This window comes from Helianthus annuus, chromosome 8 (genome assembly GCF_002127325.2).
Source record: "Helianthus annuus cultivar XRQ/B chromosome 8, HanXRQr2.0-SUNRISE, whole genome shotgun sequence".
NCBI classification, from domain to species: Eukaryota; Viridiplantae; Streptophyta; class Magnoliopsida; order Asterales; family Asteraceae; genus Helianthus; species Helianthus annuus.
Window position 1 is genome coordinate 3,424,788 of NC_035440.2, and position 16,637 is coordinate 3,441,424.

Below are 16,637 nucleotides of genomic sequence, written 5' to 3' on the forward strand. Positions count from 1 at the left end.
TTACAGCTTGTTTGTCGAACCCATACTTGGTGTCTTTCTTGCTTTCCAAGCTGGTTCTACCAGTTCTTTCCATGAAATCCTTTGCTCTCCTCACAGCACTCGCAAAGGCCCATTTGATATCCATCAAATCCATCTCTTCCTTATCAATCTGCTGATAGTCTTCTTGTGTCAGATTAATGTTGCCAATCTGACCTTCCACTAATCCACAGTATGCGCTCACCAAAGTGTTTAGCAGCTCCATGTGTTCCTTTGCTACTTCCACACTGACTTTAGAAAAGCTTGAGGTGTCGAGCCGCACTGTATTTGGCTTGGATTGCTGACCAGCAGATGATGTGCTTCCATAACATGCTTGTTGTTGAGCAGGAAGTGGATTCCCATACATGTCTGTTGTTGGAGGAGGCTTGACCGGAACTTGGACAGGATTGCCATACATATCTGTGCTAGACACAAACGCTGTTTGAATTGGAGCGTGTGAAGAAGGTCTTGCAGGAGTATTAGGAGTTCCATAATACATCTCAGGATCATGTCGCACTTGTATTGCAGGAGCGCTAGGAGTTCCATAATACATTTCAGGATTCTGTGGCACTATGACCCTTTTCGCCTTAAGGGTTTCTTCCTGATTCTTATTCTCCAGGATTTGAACAAAGTCATTGAAGCTTGTTGTAGCCAATGTGCCATTGAGCTTCAGGATTTCCAAGAAATTACTCCATTGTGGTGGCAAAGCATCAGCAAACTTGGTGACAATTTCGATTGGAGTCGCTATCACTCCAAAAGTTCCCATTTCAGTCAACAAATGAGAAAATCGACTCGTCAAATCTCCCAAAGATTCTTTATCCATGCATGTAAACCCATCAAACTCTTTCTTGAGAAGACCTTGTCTTAATTGGCGAGTCGCTTCGTTTCCTACACCTCTCGTCTTCAACGCATCCCATAATTTCTTTGTCGTTTTGAAGTTGACAAATTGATGGTAAATATCCTTGCTTAATGCCTGAGTAAGAATAGCATAAGCTTTCTTCTCTAAGTCATAGACCTTCTTCTGATCTTCCGTAAGATCGGCAAACGTAACAGCAGACGACGCGGCAACCTCTATTGTTTGATCGAAATCTGTGATGAAACGCAACCACAATTCTGTATTTTGTCCAAGGACGTATGTATGAAATCTGTCAGTCCATCCCGGATATTCGCTTAAGTGCATCAACTTTGGAGGCCGATTCAAACTTCCGGTTTCGCTCTCGCTTAAGAGAATGCTTTGAATACTTGGAGTTTGATTTGATACAAATGCCCACTGACCGGTAGAACTTGCATTAGCTTGTGAAGATGTCGGTGCGGAAGATTCGGCCCACGAAGGAGATAAACTCGTGTTTCTATACTTTCCGTTATCCGGAGACGGAGTACCATAATACATATCGGTATTCACCGGAGTACCCCAAATCGGATTCATTTTTGATCAAGAAAAAGAATACCTGAAAATCACACTTAAGTCAAACGGTTAAATCACAAATTGAGACCTTCTGTTTAAAAATAGACAAGTGTTTCAACGAAACAAAATGTTTGGCGAAACAGATTATTGACGAAACACAATTTGTAAACTTTGGGCTTTCAATTTTGACGAAAACGCAGGCCCAACAATGCAATTGACGAAACAGGTTGTTAATGATGTTTGACTTATGACGAAACAGATCTGATGTCTTTGGGCTCCTATTAACGAAACGGCCCAGTACCCTTTAAAGCCCAATCAGAATTGTTTAAGCCCCAACTGTTGACGAGAATGAAATGATTAGTTTGACTTTTAAGTTTGACGAAATAACAACTGGGCCTATCAAATTCGGCGAAACAGCAAACATGCCCAACAACTATTTAAGATCCAATTTTGTTTCGTCAACACAGGCATAAAGATCATTTTCGTCAAAGATACTTCAGCGAATCAAATTCTTGTTTCGTTGAGTTTCAGTTTCGTCGAAAAGTTGTCAGTGGGTTGGTAAACTTTTCAACCCTTATCCTGTTCTGACACAAACAAAAACTACTTTCGGCTCAGGACATGATGCTTTCACCAAACAAGTATGACTTTGTATATTATAATCCCTTAACACACCCCAATGCACAAACACTTTCACAAGTGATATTTCAAAGATCTAAAAGTTATAAAAGCATGAACACTTTGAATATGATATGAATTTATGAAGAACAACCCAGAAATTTATGAATTTTCCGGTAAACTTATGAGTTTTCCGGTGAACCGTAAATTTCCGAAACACAATTTTTTGCATAAAACTTCACTAAAAACCCACTTTTAACATGTGAAAATGATAAACAACAAGGTTTTTATAAGAACTTTCAGCAAAACCTAAACCTGATGATTTTCGAGATTTTAGACAGAATTTTCAGAAAATGATAAACTCCAAAAACCCGAAAAACAACCCGAAAACCACCAAGAACACCTCGGTTTTAACAAGGAGAAGAGCCAAGGCTCTGATACCACTTGTAGGTCCGGCTAGGGGAGGATCTATCGCCTAATCCTTGTGTACAAACCAACCCGGTTGTGCGGAATCCAACCGGAAAGGCAAACCGAGATAGAACAAGCACAAACACAACACACAATCTTCACCGATTAACACCACTTGTATTAATACGAATGAAAGGTTCGGTTACAAAGCTATGTTTACAAATGTGTTTTGCAAACTCTCTAAAACACTCGTGTGTGTATGCTCTCAACAGAATGCTCTCTGTGTTCTCTCTATGTGTTCTCCTTATGTTCTGTTCTGTCTTCAGTCTATATATAGCACCAGCATTGACGAAACAGACTTGGCGAAACACATAAACATTTGACGAAATGGAATCCAGTTGACGAAACACATGTGTTTCGTCGACCTCCTTGTGATTCGCCGGACATGGGCTTGGGCCCAAAGATGATACGCCAAGAAAAAGTTATAAGCCCAAGTTTAAGCTGATTGGACCAACTTAATTTTCCCATGCACGGTCAGATCCAACTTGTCTTCATATTTGTGAAGTTTAGTCAAAGATGACATCATCGATGTCATGATGATGTGTCAAGCGGGAAACGTTCTCGGCTCTCTGTGCTTCGTGTGTCGAACTCTGGGGCGCACGACGGAGGAATGTCGTGACGTCGGGCTTGAGCCGAACCTAACCGGGTCGAACCGAACCAAGTCGCGTCGAGTCGAGTCACGTCAAGTCGAGTCGCGTCCACATATATGTATCAACAATTATGAAATACATGTGTATTTAAAGTGTGTTTTATGTTAACACTACAGTTACCGAGTGGTCTGGTGGTCTATATGTATCTCCAACAATTGCTGGTAGCCGACCTGGAAACGTGATTGCCGGAGCTTGGGCAGCTATGATTTCATTAGGGCAAGAAGGTTGCGTATTTAAAATTTGATGTTATAATTTCTGGCCCTTTTTTGGTCACATTTTTATAGTTAAAATGATCATTATTTTGTATGTTTTAAAGGTTACCTTGAGCACACAAGAGAGATAATGGAAGCATCAAAGAGGATACAACAAGGGTATGCATCTCTCTCTCTGTCTCTTTTTTTAATTCCAAGGTGGAAATTACTTATTTGCCCTTTTTTGAATGTTCTGTAGAGTGAAAGAGATCCCCGAATTGTTTATCGTTGGAAGGCCAGATATGACAATTGTGGCGTTTGGCTCTAATGTTATTGACATATTTGAAGTGAATGACATATTGTCCTCTAAGGCTGGCATTTGAGTCCCTTGCAGAGACCCAACAGGTATATGATCATAATAATTTTATTTCGCGAAATAATAATCGGGAAATGACATTTCGAACGTATTGTTCATATTTCAGCATTCATATCTGTGTGACCCTTCAACATGTGCCTGTTGTTGATGAATTCCTCAACGATTTAAAGGATTCAGTGCAAACTGTAAGTCTCCAAATTATCTTGTGTAGAAAACTTTTCATTTATTTGGATTAGGATCAAATACAAAGTGGATATTACTTGATAAGGGTACCAAGTGCTTTTGGACCGTTGATTACACTATTTCAATGGTTAAGATTGAGTGGCAAGATCGTAATTAACAGTGAAGGTTAATGTTGATTTTTTGGCTTAAATCTAGATGCAACGTTTTTCTTTTAAAAACTCAAATAAGTTATAGAGTTTTTAATTTTGCTCCTTATGGTTTGGTCATTTTAACGATTTTGCTCTTATAGTTTAAAAATAGCCATTTTCCTCCCTGATCTTACGATTTTGTCGCTAGTTTGCTCTTTGGCTCTAACTCAGTTAAAACGTTCAATTAAAAGTAGGGGTATTTCAGTAGTTTACTCCCTGGCTCTAACTTAATTAAAACGTTAGTTAAAAGTCGCGGTAGTCGTGGTCGGCATGTAGTGGTTGCAGGTGGTGGTGGATGGTTGTGGATGGTGGTGGCCGGTAGAAAGAGTGGTTGGAAAGATGGGGGATAGAAAAAAATTACTTATATACATTTAAATAAACAAGTTATAGGTTTATTTAGGTGAAAAGACTTACATGCCCTTGCTTTTATCTATAAAATTACCAAAATATCCTTCTAGTTAATGGGTTTTTTGGATGGAGTTAGAGGTGGAGAGCAAAATAACGATAAGTTTGAAAAATCAGGGAGGAAAATGATTATTTTTAAACTATTGGGGCAAAACCGTTAAAATGACCAAATCACAGGGAGCAAAATGGAAGTTAACTCTAAGTTATATATACTTTATTATTTTTTTATTATAAAAAAGTATACCATAACATTGAGGATTTATCATCTTTGTTTTGAATATAGTATTGGTATATTATTTGTAAAGATGTTTGATGCACTATTAATTATATTGTACATCTAAACTAGTTACAACAATGCCTTTACAACGGTTCGTTCAAGTTGTCCTGGCCTGACACATGAACGAACCGTGTGATTACAATTGTGTGTCCTAACCATTACAACGTCACGTCTAAAACCACCTTTAATTTAACTGAAGTATCGACCCATCACACACAAAAATCACTTTGTACAAGAACCGGCTTCTATATATATTTCACCTTGCCGATAAATTGTTCGTTATTTTTTAGGTGAAAAAGAATCCCGGGCCAATAAGCGGAGGACTTGCGCCGATATATGGTGCGGCCGGGAAGATTCCAGATAGAGGTATGGTTAGCGAATTACTGGTAGACTACATGGATAATGCATGCTAATATGATTCTTGGGGTATTTGGATCCACTTATCTGTCAAAAGCTTTCGAAGGAAAGGATAGTGGAAATTGTGTGTTGATTTGTAAACTGTTTTATATATAAAGTTTGTAGATGTATATGTAAAAGTAATTCAAATACCATCTGTTTTTAACCCTGAATTTGCAAGTGTTGGTTGAATTGAAAATCTTGTTTTTTGACCATGGAAAGATTAGTTGGCTAAAAATGGAATTGGTCAACGATAACGACAACGATAATGATGGCAACGGCAACGATAATGATGGTAATGGTAAGCCAATGAGTTTTAGATCAATTCGTTTCAGGAGGAAGGAACCCATGATCTTCCAATGTGGAGGTTATGGGTTGGAGTCTCACTTGGTGCAATTTGTTTCATGTGAGCCATGGGTTATACCACTATGGGCCATGGCGGTGGATTTCCCTCAGAATGAAAGATGCTTTTATAAATTATAATCTAATATGTTGTTGGGATTATAGAAGCAAACCATATCGTATCGTGCCTGTTAGCACAAATTTACATAACTAAATTATTTTTATTACATACTTCAAACCATTTTATAAATTATAATCTAATATGTTGTTGGGATTATAGAAGCAAACCATATCGTATCGTGCCTGTTAGCACAAATTTACATAACTAAATTATTTTTATTACATACTTCAAACCATAGTGATTTAAATTTACATATTTAAATCTATAAATATTTTCCTATGCTTATTCCATGAAATTCTAGGCACTTAATGATTTCAAAACAATCAATCATAAACATAATAATTAAAATAAAAATCTTATCTAAGTGATTTAGAATACACAAATTTACATAACTAAATTATTTTTTATTATAAATCTGAGTTAATTACATAGTTAGTCCCTGTGGTTTGCACAAAATAACATACTTAGGTACTAATAGTTTAAAATCACCTTCTAGGGTATTAACTTTTCATTTTGTAACGTTTAGAGGTATTAACTTCTAGGGTATTAACATAGTTAGTCCCTGTGGTTTGCACAAAATAACATACTTAGGTTCTAATAAAATGTGATTTTAAACCTTAAAATAACGTTAATACCTCCAAACGTTATAAAATGAAAAGTTAATACCCTAGAATGTGATTTTAAACTATTAGTACCTAAATATGTTATTTTGTGCAAACCACAGGGACTAACTATGTAATTAACTCTATAAATCTATAAATATTTTCCAATGCCTATTCTATGAAATTCTAGACCGTTAATGATTCAAAACAATCAATCATATACATAATTATTAAAATAAAACTCTTATCTAAGTGATTTAGAATTCTAAATAAATACTACTTTTGATTAATGTTCTTACATGAATGTATAATCTCATGAAAATTAGAACTAATCAGATATACATTTAATTATGATGATAAATAAGATTATTTATTTATTTAGGTGATTTTTTATTATATCTTAAGTTTTGAAAGATTATTAGTGGTAACTTATGAATTAATTAATATGGAATTAAAATTTTGAAGGATGAGGAGAAAGTGCCATGTGGTATTAAGTGAAATCGAGAAATTACCATGTGTCGTTAAGTGGAATTGTTTATTAGTATTAGATTAACTTGTTCATTTCCCTGATATGGAACCAATATCGTGTAACTGAATGGATAACCTTTAATACCATACCCATCCTAAACTCATGATGAATATTGGCTATAAGTGGACACAAATAAAATTGGCGGAGACTAGAGGTGGATGGCGGACGAAGTAACGCTGGAACTTGAAGGCCTAATCATGGAATATAGGTTAATAGTATTTGTCGATGTGAATGATGAGAAGTAATTGGGAAGTGGGGAACGGTGCATAACCATGTTGGGAATAAGGTTTTCTATTTTATTTGTTATGATAATAAATAAATAAGGATTAAATAATATAAAAAGTTTAGATAAAATAATTAAATGTACAAAATCTTTAATGACCAACATAAACACGCGAATATGAACAAACGTAAATGAATGAATGTTGACAAACACATCTGGTCGTGTTCGTTCATTTAACTAATAGAATAGAATTTTTTTGTTCATGTTATCTCGTTTATTAAACGAACGAACGTAAACAAACCTTCCGCCGAACAGTTCACAAACAATTCATTAAACGTTTGGTTCATTTGTAGCCCTAAATTATTCCTATAAGTAATATCATACTCGGTTAAATACCCGAATATTCTCGTACATCATCTCCTTATATCCGCACAACAAACGACATTTCAATTCAAAAAAACAACTAATGCATACAAAGCTGCTAAAGACATGTGGATTACAAAGCAAACACATGTATTAACTTCAATTTGTTTAGTACATCGAAAAGAAGAAAAAATTAAACAGAAAAGACTTCAAGTATAAAGTCAACGTGTGTGGTCGGTCACCTTACTTGATGAGAAAACAAATAGCTTAGTTTTTTTCTTCACAAAGACTCTTCATACAATGGTAGCAAATTACAAACTCACAAGTTAAACACTTAAAGATCATCTCGTAATGGAGACTGCGCCAACCATCCTCGTGACAAAGACCATCGCTTTCAACCCCTTGAACGAATGAAAGGGGGTGTGGATGGACTTCAATATTGTTATATGTGCCCCCAAATTTCACATTTACATAGCGATGAACGTAAGCACCATATTCAACATCTTTGGCATATGTTTCATAACGAAGTATTGACGGAGCACAAGCTGTATGCATAGATTGCATACACTCACGACAATGATAGAATGTATACTTAGGATTTAAATCCTCCTCACAAATTTCACAAAAATAGTCACTCATATGGTTCTCAATGGGAAAGTAACTCAGTTTCATACGATGCTTGTCACACTTGTGTGTAGTTGTCTCTGGTATCAACAAAGCCTCCCTCAAGTGTATTACAAAGTCATCACTATGGCAACTGAAGTATGAATCACTATCAAATGTAAGGAGGTGATTCGGGTGAGAATTGTGAGTGATTTCTTTAGGTAGGAAGGCACAATTAACATTGGAAGTCTGTTCATTGACTAAATTATCTTTTAAAGCTTATTGATTGTTGATTTAGGAATATTGATTGTTTTTCTATAAATACTTTGCCGTTTTTATTTTTTAAAAACCTTCATTATTAAAGGTTTAAATTATTTATAAACCTTTATTTCAGATGTGGATCCCTTGCACAACAGTCCTTCATTTTTAAAGCTTATTGAGGAAGATGACTCGATATTTTTGGTACGTTTATTTGTATTCTAATTACTAATACTAATCATATTTTAAGTAATCTGACATTTCTTTTTTTTTGTTTTAAACTCATAGAAAATACCTAATGACTTTGCTTCAATGATTTGGGGAGACCAACCACCTTACAAAGATTCAGTTAAGATTGTTGATGGTACATCTACACTATTATTTAGTTATCAACGCGAGCTTACAAGTTGATATTGAATTTAACACATTGTTATTTTTGATATTTTTTGTAGTTTGAACATAAGGAGAAGTGTAGTAGTGATGGAACTGACTTTCAAGAAGGTGTTGTTGTGGAATGTGAAGATGACAAATTTCAGTTGGCAAGTTTTGAAGCTGTGTTCAATGTAATTCCCTATATTTTAATCAATTTTACTAAAACGTATTATAAATATCTTTTTTTGTATTTATACATTTTATTTGTTTATTTATAATTGTGTAGGATATTGATGATTCGAAGTTTGATAACTTTTTCTCATCTCTACTTGAAATGGAAGATCTTAAGAAGAAGGTAATTTTTTGTCATTTTTTTGTTTTTTTTTTCTTTTACTAAATTTACTATTATTCTTTTTATATTGTTAAACAGTTTTCGTCAAATTTTCTTTCGTTACTTTATTAAATTTAATAATTATGGGTACTATATTGTTAAACAATTATTTTTGTTATACGTAGTTCAAAGATGATTGGGATAAAAAAACTGAACCACAAGGCAAAGCAAGGGTTGTTTGTGATGAAGATTTAACTTTAAAGGTTTATGTTCATTCAATAAATTATATGATTTTGTAATTAAGTGAATTATTTTACGTTTATTTTTTCATTTTCAAAGGTTAATGTTCTACCTTTCGTAGGATGATCCCAAGGCGAAAACAATTGTTGGTGTTGAAAAAAATCTAATTTTAAAGGGTTTTTTTCCAGTTACTTCATTATATTTTTCAGAATTTAAGTTTATTTCTTTACATTTTTTTAATATATATGTTTCCCTTTTTTTAGGACAAAAGCAAGTTTGAGACGGATCTGGACAAATTTTTGATACCCAAGAACAAGTCCCATGTATATCTACTTACTTAAGTATTATATAATACAATTTATTAATTCATTGTATATTAATTTTTTTATTCTTTTTTGTTATTTAGGTTGATCCTACAGGGAAAACAAATGTTGTTTTTTCTGAACCGAGTCTGTGCTCCACATTTGTTTCTAATGTGAGTTATGCTGATTCTATATGTTTTCCAATAATGGTAGTTACTTATGTATTTTTTTTTTACTATTTAGGCCATTTCGAAATATACAGTTGATGTTGCTCAAAGTGTTTTGCCGAGAAAGAGGAAGGTTTAGTATCATATATAACTTTTTTACGTTTAAATTTATATCTTTTAAAAAACAAGTAATTATTATTTATTTCAACTTATTAGGCCACTCGGAATTGTAAAACATTTATGATTGTGTCCGATGAGTCTCTTATCGCACATCGTACACGTTCAAAGTTTAGAAACAAAAATACTTATGCATGTTAAAACATTTACGGGATTGGATGTTAGTGATTTAATTTTCAGAATTCAAATTTTAAATTTTAAATTTTGACGTTTCAATTTTAAATTTTGAGCAATTTTAAATTTCGTTAGTTATTTTTAGTATCATAATTTTCCGAAATTAAGGTTTCTATTTCTATAAATAAATGGTGTTACGTTTTTGTAAACCTTAAATTTAAAATTTTAAGGTTTCTATTTCTATTTCCGGAATTCAAATTTTAAATTTAAAATTTTGATCCATTTTAAATTTCGTTAGTGATTTATTTTTAGTATGATAATTTTCCGTAATTAAGGTTTCTATTTATATTTCTGGAATTCAAATTTTAAATTTAAAATTTTGAGCAATTTTAAATTTCGTTAGTGATTTATTTTTGAAACCTCAAATTTTAATTTTAGTGATTTATTTTTAGTATGATAATTTTCCGGAATTAAAGTTTCTATTTCTATAAATAAATGGTGATTTATTTTTAGCATGATAAATTTTAGTATGATAATTTGCAGGATTGGATGTTAGTAATTTAATTTTCAGAATTCAAATTTTAAATTTTAAATTTTGAACAATTTTAAATTTCATTAGTGATTTATTTTTAGTATGATAATTTTCCGGAATTAAGGTTTCTATTTCTATAAATAAATGGTGTTACGTTTTTTGAAACCTCAAATTTATAATATTAAGGTTTCTATTTCTATTTCCAGAATTCAAATTTTAAATTTTAAATTTTGAGCAATTTTAAATTTCGTTAGTGATTTATTTTTAGTATGATAATTTTTCGGAATTAAAGTTTATATTTCTATTTCTCGAATTCAAATTTTAAATTTAAAATTTTGAGCAATTTTAAATTTCGTTAGTGATTTATTTTTGAAACCTCAAATGTAAATTTATTTTTAGTATGATAATTTTCCAGAATTAAGGTTTCTATTTCTATTTCTATTTCCGGAATTCAAATTATAAATTTAAAATTTTGAGCAATTTTAAATTTCGTTGGTGATTTATTTTTAGTATGATAATTTTCCGGAATTAGGGTTTCTATTTCTACAAAAAAATGGTGTTACGTTTTCTGAAACCTTTTTTATTTTGTTTGTTTCGGTTTTATATGTTTTCCACTATTATTAGTTTACTTCTATAAATAATTTATCGTTTTTACGTGTTTAAACCGTTCACATTTAATTTGCAGGTATGGATTTGAGTAACAACAGTCTTTCATTCTTAAAGCTGATTGAGGACGATGATCCTATTTTTTGGTATGTTTATTGGTTTTATGATTACTAAACATATTGTATTTAGACTTATGTATTTAATTATTTATTTTTTGTTTTCACTGATAGGAAATACCTAATGAATTTGCTTCATTAATGTGGGGAGAACAACCACCTTACAAGGAATCTAACTATGATTTCGTTACATCTTGAAAGATCGACAAACAGGTAATCATATTTTCCTTATTTACATTGATTATAAAATTTTTGTCTAACTCTGTCTTAATTGTGACAACTCGAGTTTCTGACTTTTGCTTTCGCATTAAATGCGCGTTGACTTTGACTGTTTAGTAGTTGACTTGTTGGACTTGTAATTGTACGCGTTGTGTTTTAATGAAACGTGTTGTCATTGTGCATACATGTAACTACTTGTTGTTGTAAAAGATAATATTAGAATTATTATTTAATACACTTGGTCTAGATCACGAAACATGACGTACAGTCCGAAGGATCTCGAAACATATCCTTCGATTCGAAGGATCAACTTCCGGTTCGAAGGATCTCGAAACATATCCTTCGACCAAGGACTCTATCCTTCGACATCTTTCGGCCCAGTCTATCTGATGGGCTTGGCCCATTCCTGTGATACGAGTTAAATACGTTAATTGCATGTAAGTCGACAGTTAGTTTTCAAAAACCCTAGTTCCCTTGTGTGTGTGACGGCATATAGCAGACCCATTCCCTGTTCGAAGGATTTCATTCCGTAATCCAGATTTCCGGTTAGTATGTGATGTTGTTTATGATGCTTTGATTTTGTGATTAATAAATTGTCTTGCAATATATGGTTAATATGTTAATCGGATCTGTATTGATGATGTTCAATGATAATGTTTTGTGGATCGGCTATGATAACCGGATTTGTATGTTAGTATTGCAATATGTTGTTAGAACCGGACATTATTTGCACGATGATCGGATAATATACGAATTGAATTGTCATGGTTGTTTAGATGTTTATGTTAATCAGGTCTATAATCGGCAGAATATTGTAATCGGACATGTTTACGTAATCGGCACCTATGTGTAAATTGGATAGTTTGAATGATCTTGTTATTCAGATTAGGGTTCTTGATAAACATGGGATTTATGCTTGTTTGATCTTGTTGATGTTAGCTGATTTGTGAAAATTGTGTTAATTGATAATCGGATAAACTTGGAAACATTGTGTAAACGTAACTGTTATTTGTCGAAGGATGGTAGTTACTCGAAACATAGTTGAGACCGAAAGATACATGCCCTTCGAACCATAGTAGTGTTGACCGAAGGATAGCTTTGACCGAACCATAGTAGTGTTGACCGAAGGATAGCATTGACCGAAAGATGACATTGGTTCGAAACATAACATTCGGTCCGAATGATAACTGTGATAACTGTTTGTCGAAAGATCACTATGTGTCGAAAGATAACAGCTGGATCGAAAGATATTAGGGATTATGAACATACTTTGAAAGATGGAATTATATGCTTGATCTATTTGGCATGCCATGCTTGATGAACGTTAACATTTGTATACGTGCAATAATACGTGTTGTGCCGCTATGCAAACTGACTGCTATGTGAACATTAAATTGCATGCGTATCATTGCGAACATGAACTGATTTGTTATACGTGCATACAATAGGACGTGATTAATTACTTGTGAGTGCATAACCTAGCATACCGAGCAAACCAAGGTGAGTTCACACTCTTACCAAGGCATGGGATTCCCGGGGTGTTGGGAATGGGGTTGAAAGGTTGATTAGATACTCTATTGACACTATGACTAGACTACCACTTTACTATCCTCGGTTGTGAAGGATACCTATAGTTACGAGTAGTCTAGCGGTTATACAACGTGGAACACCACCACCAGTAACGTGGAACACCACCACCGGTAACGTGGAACACCACCACCAGTAACGTGGAACACCACCACCAGTAACGTGGAACACCACCACCAGTAACGTGGAACACCACCACCAGTAACGTGGAACACCACCACCAGTAACGTGGAACACCACCACCAATAGAACATACAATCGGCCCAGTAGAGCCACCTGTTACAAACGAACTTACTATTACGCATTTACTTTCTGTGAACTCGCTCAACTAGTTTGTTGATCATTATGTTACATGCCTTGCAGATCGTTAGGTACTTGGAGCTTGCTCTGGAGAAGCGGGTCGTTGTGGACAAGGATCGTGGCTTTTCTGTTGAGCTATTATGACACTTAAAACTGTTAACTACTACTGGTTTATTTACTATGCTTCCGCTACATTTTGAAACGATGATTTGTTTGATCACCTTTTGTATTGAATGGATGGTTTTCAGTTATTTTACTTAATATTAAATGTATGTTCAATATGATTGGTGGCTTGATCCTGGTCAGTCACGCTCCCAAGCGGTGATACTCCGCAGGTGGATTTTGGGGGTGTGACAGATTGGTATCAGAGCCATTGGTTATAGAGAACTTGGTTTTAATATGGAAAAACGTTTTTATTAAAACCAGACTATAACCAGAACAGTGCTCTCAACGATCCACAACGACGCTTCGCTCCACGTGCAAGACTCAACTTCCTAGGTAATAAGGTTTATGTTTATTGCCTACATGCTAGAATTTGCATAGAACATTGCTCGTAGTATGCTTACATTACTTTGCTCACAACTTGTCATTGCATGAGAATACTTATGTGCTTACACTCTTCTGTCATCGCACTATTCGCGAACCTTTCTCACTTATGTTGCCTTTGATGTGAAGATCAATGGCCGCACGAATTACCATGACTCAAGCCCAGCTAGAGGCTCTCGTTGCTGCGGCAGTTGCAGCCGCCCAAGCAGGTAGTATACCCTGCAGTATAGACACTAGGATCTTTAGATCCTACATTAATTCTCGTACTTAACTTTGCCCTATTCGTACACAATAGGTCAACCCGCTCAGCAACAACCTGGGTGCACCTTCAAGAATTTCATGGAATGTCGTCCTAGTTCGTTCAGTGGCACGGAGGGAGCAGTTGGACTCCTCCACTGGTTTGAAAAGCTCGAGTCGGTTTTCGAAATGTGTGAATGCCCTGAGGCTCGCAGGGTGAAGTTCGCCACTGGCACACTTGAAGGGATTGCGCTCACTTGGTGGAACGCACAAGTGCAGATCTTAGGGTTGGCAGCTGCTAACGCCACACCCTGGAATGAATTCAAAGAACTGATCAAGAGGGAATACTGCACTAGAGAAGACATTCACAAGTTGGAGGACGAGTTGTATAACTTGAAAATGGTTGGTTCGGAAATCGAAGCTTACACCAAGAGATCAAATGAGTTGGCTGTGTTATGTCCAACTATGGTGGACCCTCCATACAAGCGTATTGAGTTGTACCTTAAAGGTTTGGCACCAGAAATACAGAGCCACGTTACCTCGGCTAACCTCAACAACATCCAGGAAATCCAGCGTCTCGCTCATCGCATCACCGATCAGGCAGTGGATCAGAATAAACTGCCTAAGCGTATCAGTGCTACTGCTACCGCTACTGCTTCTACTACACTTGCTACTCCCAGTGAAAGTAAGAGAAAATGGGATGGGGATTCTAGCAAGGGATCAGCTTCAGTGCAGTCACAAGCTCAACAGCGAAAGACAGACAGTTACCAGAGTCCAAGTCAGCACTCCTCAGGCAGCCACAGACAGGGAGGGTATCGAGGAAACCTTCCAAAGTGTAACACCTGCAACAAACATCACAGTGGCCAGTGTAATAAGGTTCGTTGTCAAAGATGCCTCAAGATGGGTCATGAGGCCAAAGATTGTAGAAGCGCTCGACCTGCGAACCAGAACCAGCAGCAGCTACCAGCACAGCAGAATCAGCAACAGGGCAACAAGGGGTGCTATAATTGCGGTGCAGAGGGTCACTTCAAAAGGCATTGCCCTCAGTTGAACAGGAACCAGAACAACAACAATCATAACAACAATCAGGGTAATGGTAACAACAACGGGGGAAACAACAACAACAACGGCAATGAAGCTCGTGGTCGTGCTTTTGTGTTGGGTCTAGGAGATGCAGTGAATGATCCCAATGTGGTTATGGGTAAGTTTCTTCTCGACGATATTTATGTTACTGTCTTATTTGATTCGGGTGCTGATACAAGCTATATGTCATTGAAAATGAGTAAATTATTAAAACGTACACCAACACCTCTAGACACCAAACACGTCGTAGAACTAGCCAATGGTAAAAGTGTAGAGGCCGCTCAGGTAGTCAAGGGTTGTAGTATTGTTCTAGCGGGTCAGACTTTCTCGATTGATCTCATACCCATAGTTTTGGGTAGTTTCGACGTCGTCATCGGTATGGATTGGTTATCCCAACATCATGCGGAGATCTTATGCAAAGAAAAAGTTATTCGTATTCCTCGCTCCAGTCAAGAACCTCTCGAAGTACAAGGTGACAAGAGTGGTGCTGTGGTTGGCATCATCTCTTACTTAAAGGCGCAGAAATGTTTACGAAAGGGACATACTGCTATTCTGGCACTTGTCACTGACGCATCAGCAAAGGAAAAGAAGCTGGAGGATATACCAGTTGTGCGTGATTTCCCTCAAGTGTTTCCTGAAGATTTACCTGGTTTACCTCCTCATCGTCAAGTCGAGTTTCAGATTGAGTTAGCTCCTGGAGCAGCACCAATAGCCCGCGCACCGTATCGTTTAGCTCCAACCGAACTGGAAGAACTGTCGAAGCAGCTACAAGAGCTCTTGGAAAAGGGCTTTGTTCGTCCAAGCTCTTCGCCTTGGGGAGCTCCAGTGTTATTTGTAAAGAAGAAAGACGGTACGTTCAGGATGTGCATCGACTACCGCGAACTCAATAAGGTGACGGTGAAGAACCGTTATCCTCTTCCGCGCATAGATGACCTATTCGACCAGTTGCAAGGGTCGTGTTACTATTCCAAGATTGATTTAAGGTCAGGGTATCATCAGCTGAGAGTCCGGGATGAGGACGTCTCCAAAACCGCTTTCAGAACTCGCTACGGGCATTACGAGTTTCTTGTCATGCCATTCGGGCTTACGAACGCGCCTGCAGTCTTCATGGATCTCATGAACAGGGTGTGCAAACCGTATCTTGATAAGTTTGTTATCGTCTTCATCGACGACATTTTGATTTACTCCAAGAGTCAGGAGGAGCACGAGCAGCACTTACGTCTTATCTTGGAACTTCTCCGAAAGGAGCAACTGTATGCAAAGTTTTCAAAATGCGACTTCTGGCTTCGTGAAGTCCACTTCTTAGGCCATGTGGTAAACAGGGATGGGATTCATGTCGATCCATCCAAGGTTGATTCGATCAGAAACTGGCCAGCACCACGTACACCGACAGAAATACGCCAATTCTTGGGTTTGGCAGGTTACTACAGGCGATTTATTAAAGACTTCTCAAAGATCGCGCAACCACTTTCTATGCTAACACAGAAAGGTGTCGTTT

General features: G+C 36.1%; 1 pseudogene; it reads left to right on the forward strand.

Moving 5' to 3' along the window:
- The first annotated feature begins 3,270 nt into the window (after positions 1 to 3,270).
- On the forward strand, positions 3,271 to 5,384 carry LOC110871787 (annotated as a pseudogene).
- The last annotated feature ends 11,253 nt before the right edge of the window (positions 5,385 to 16,637 follow it).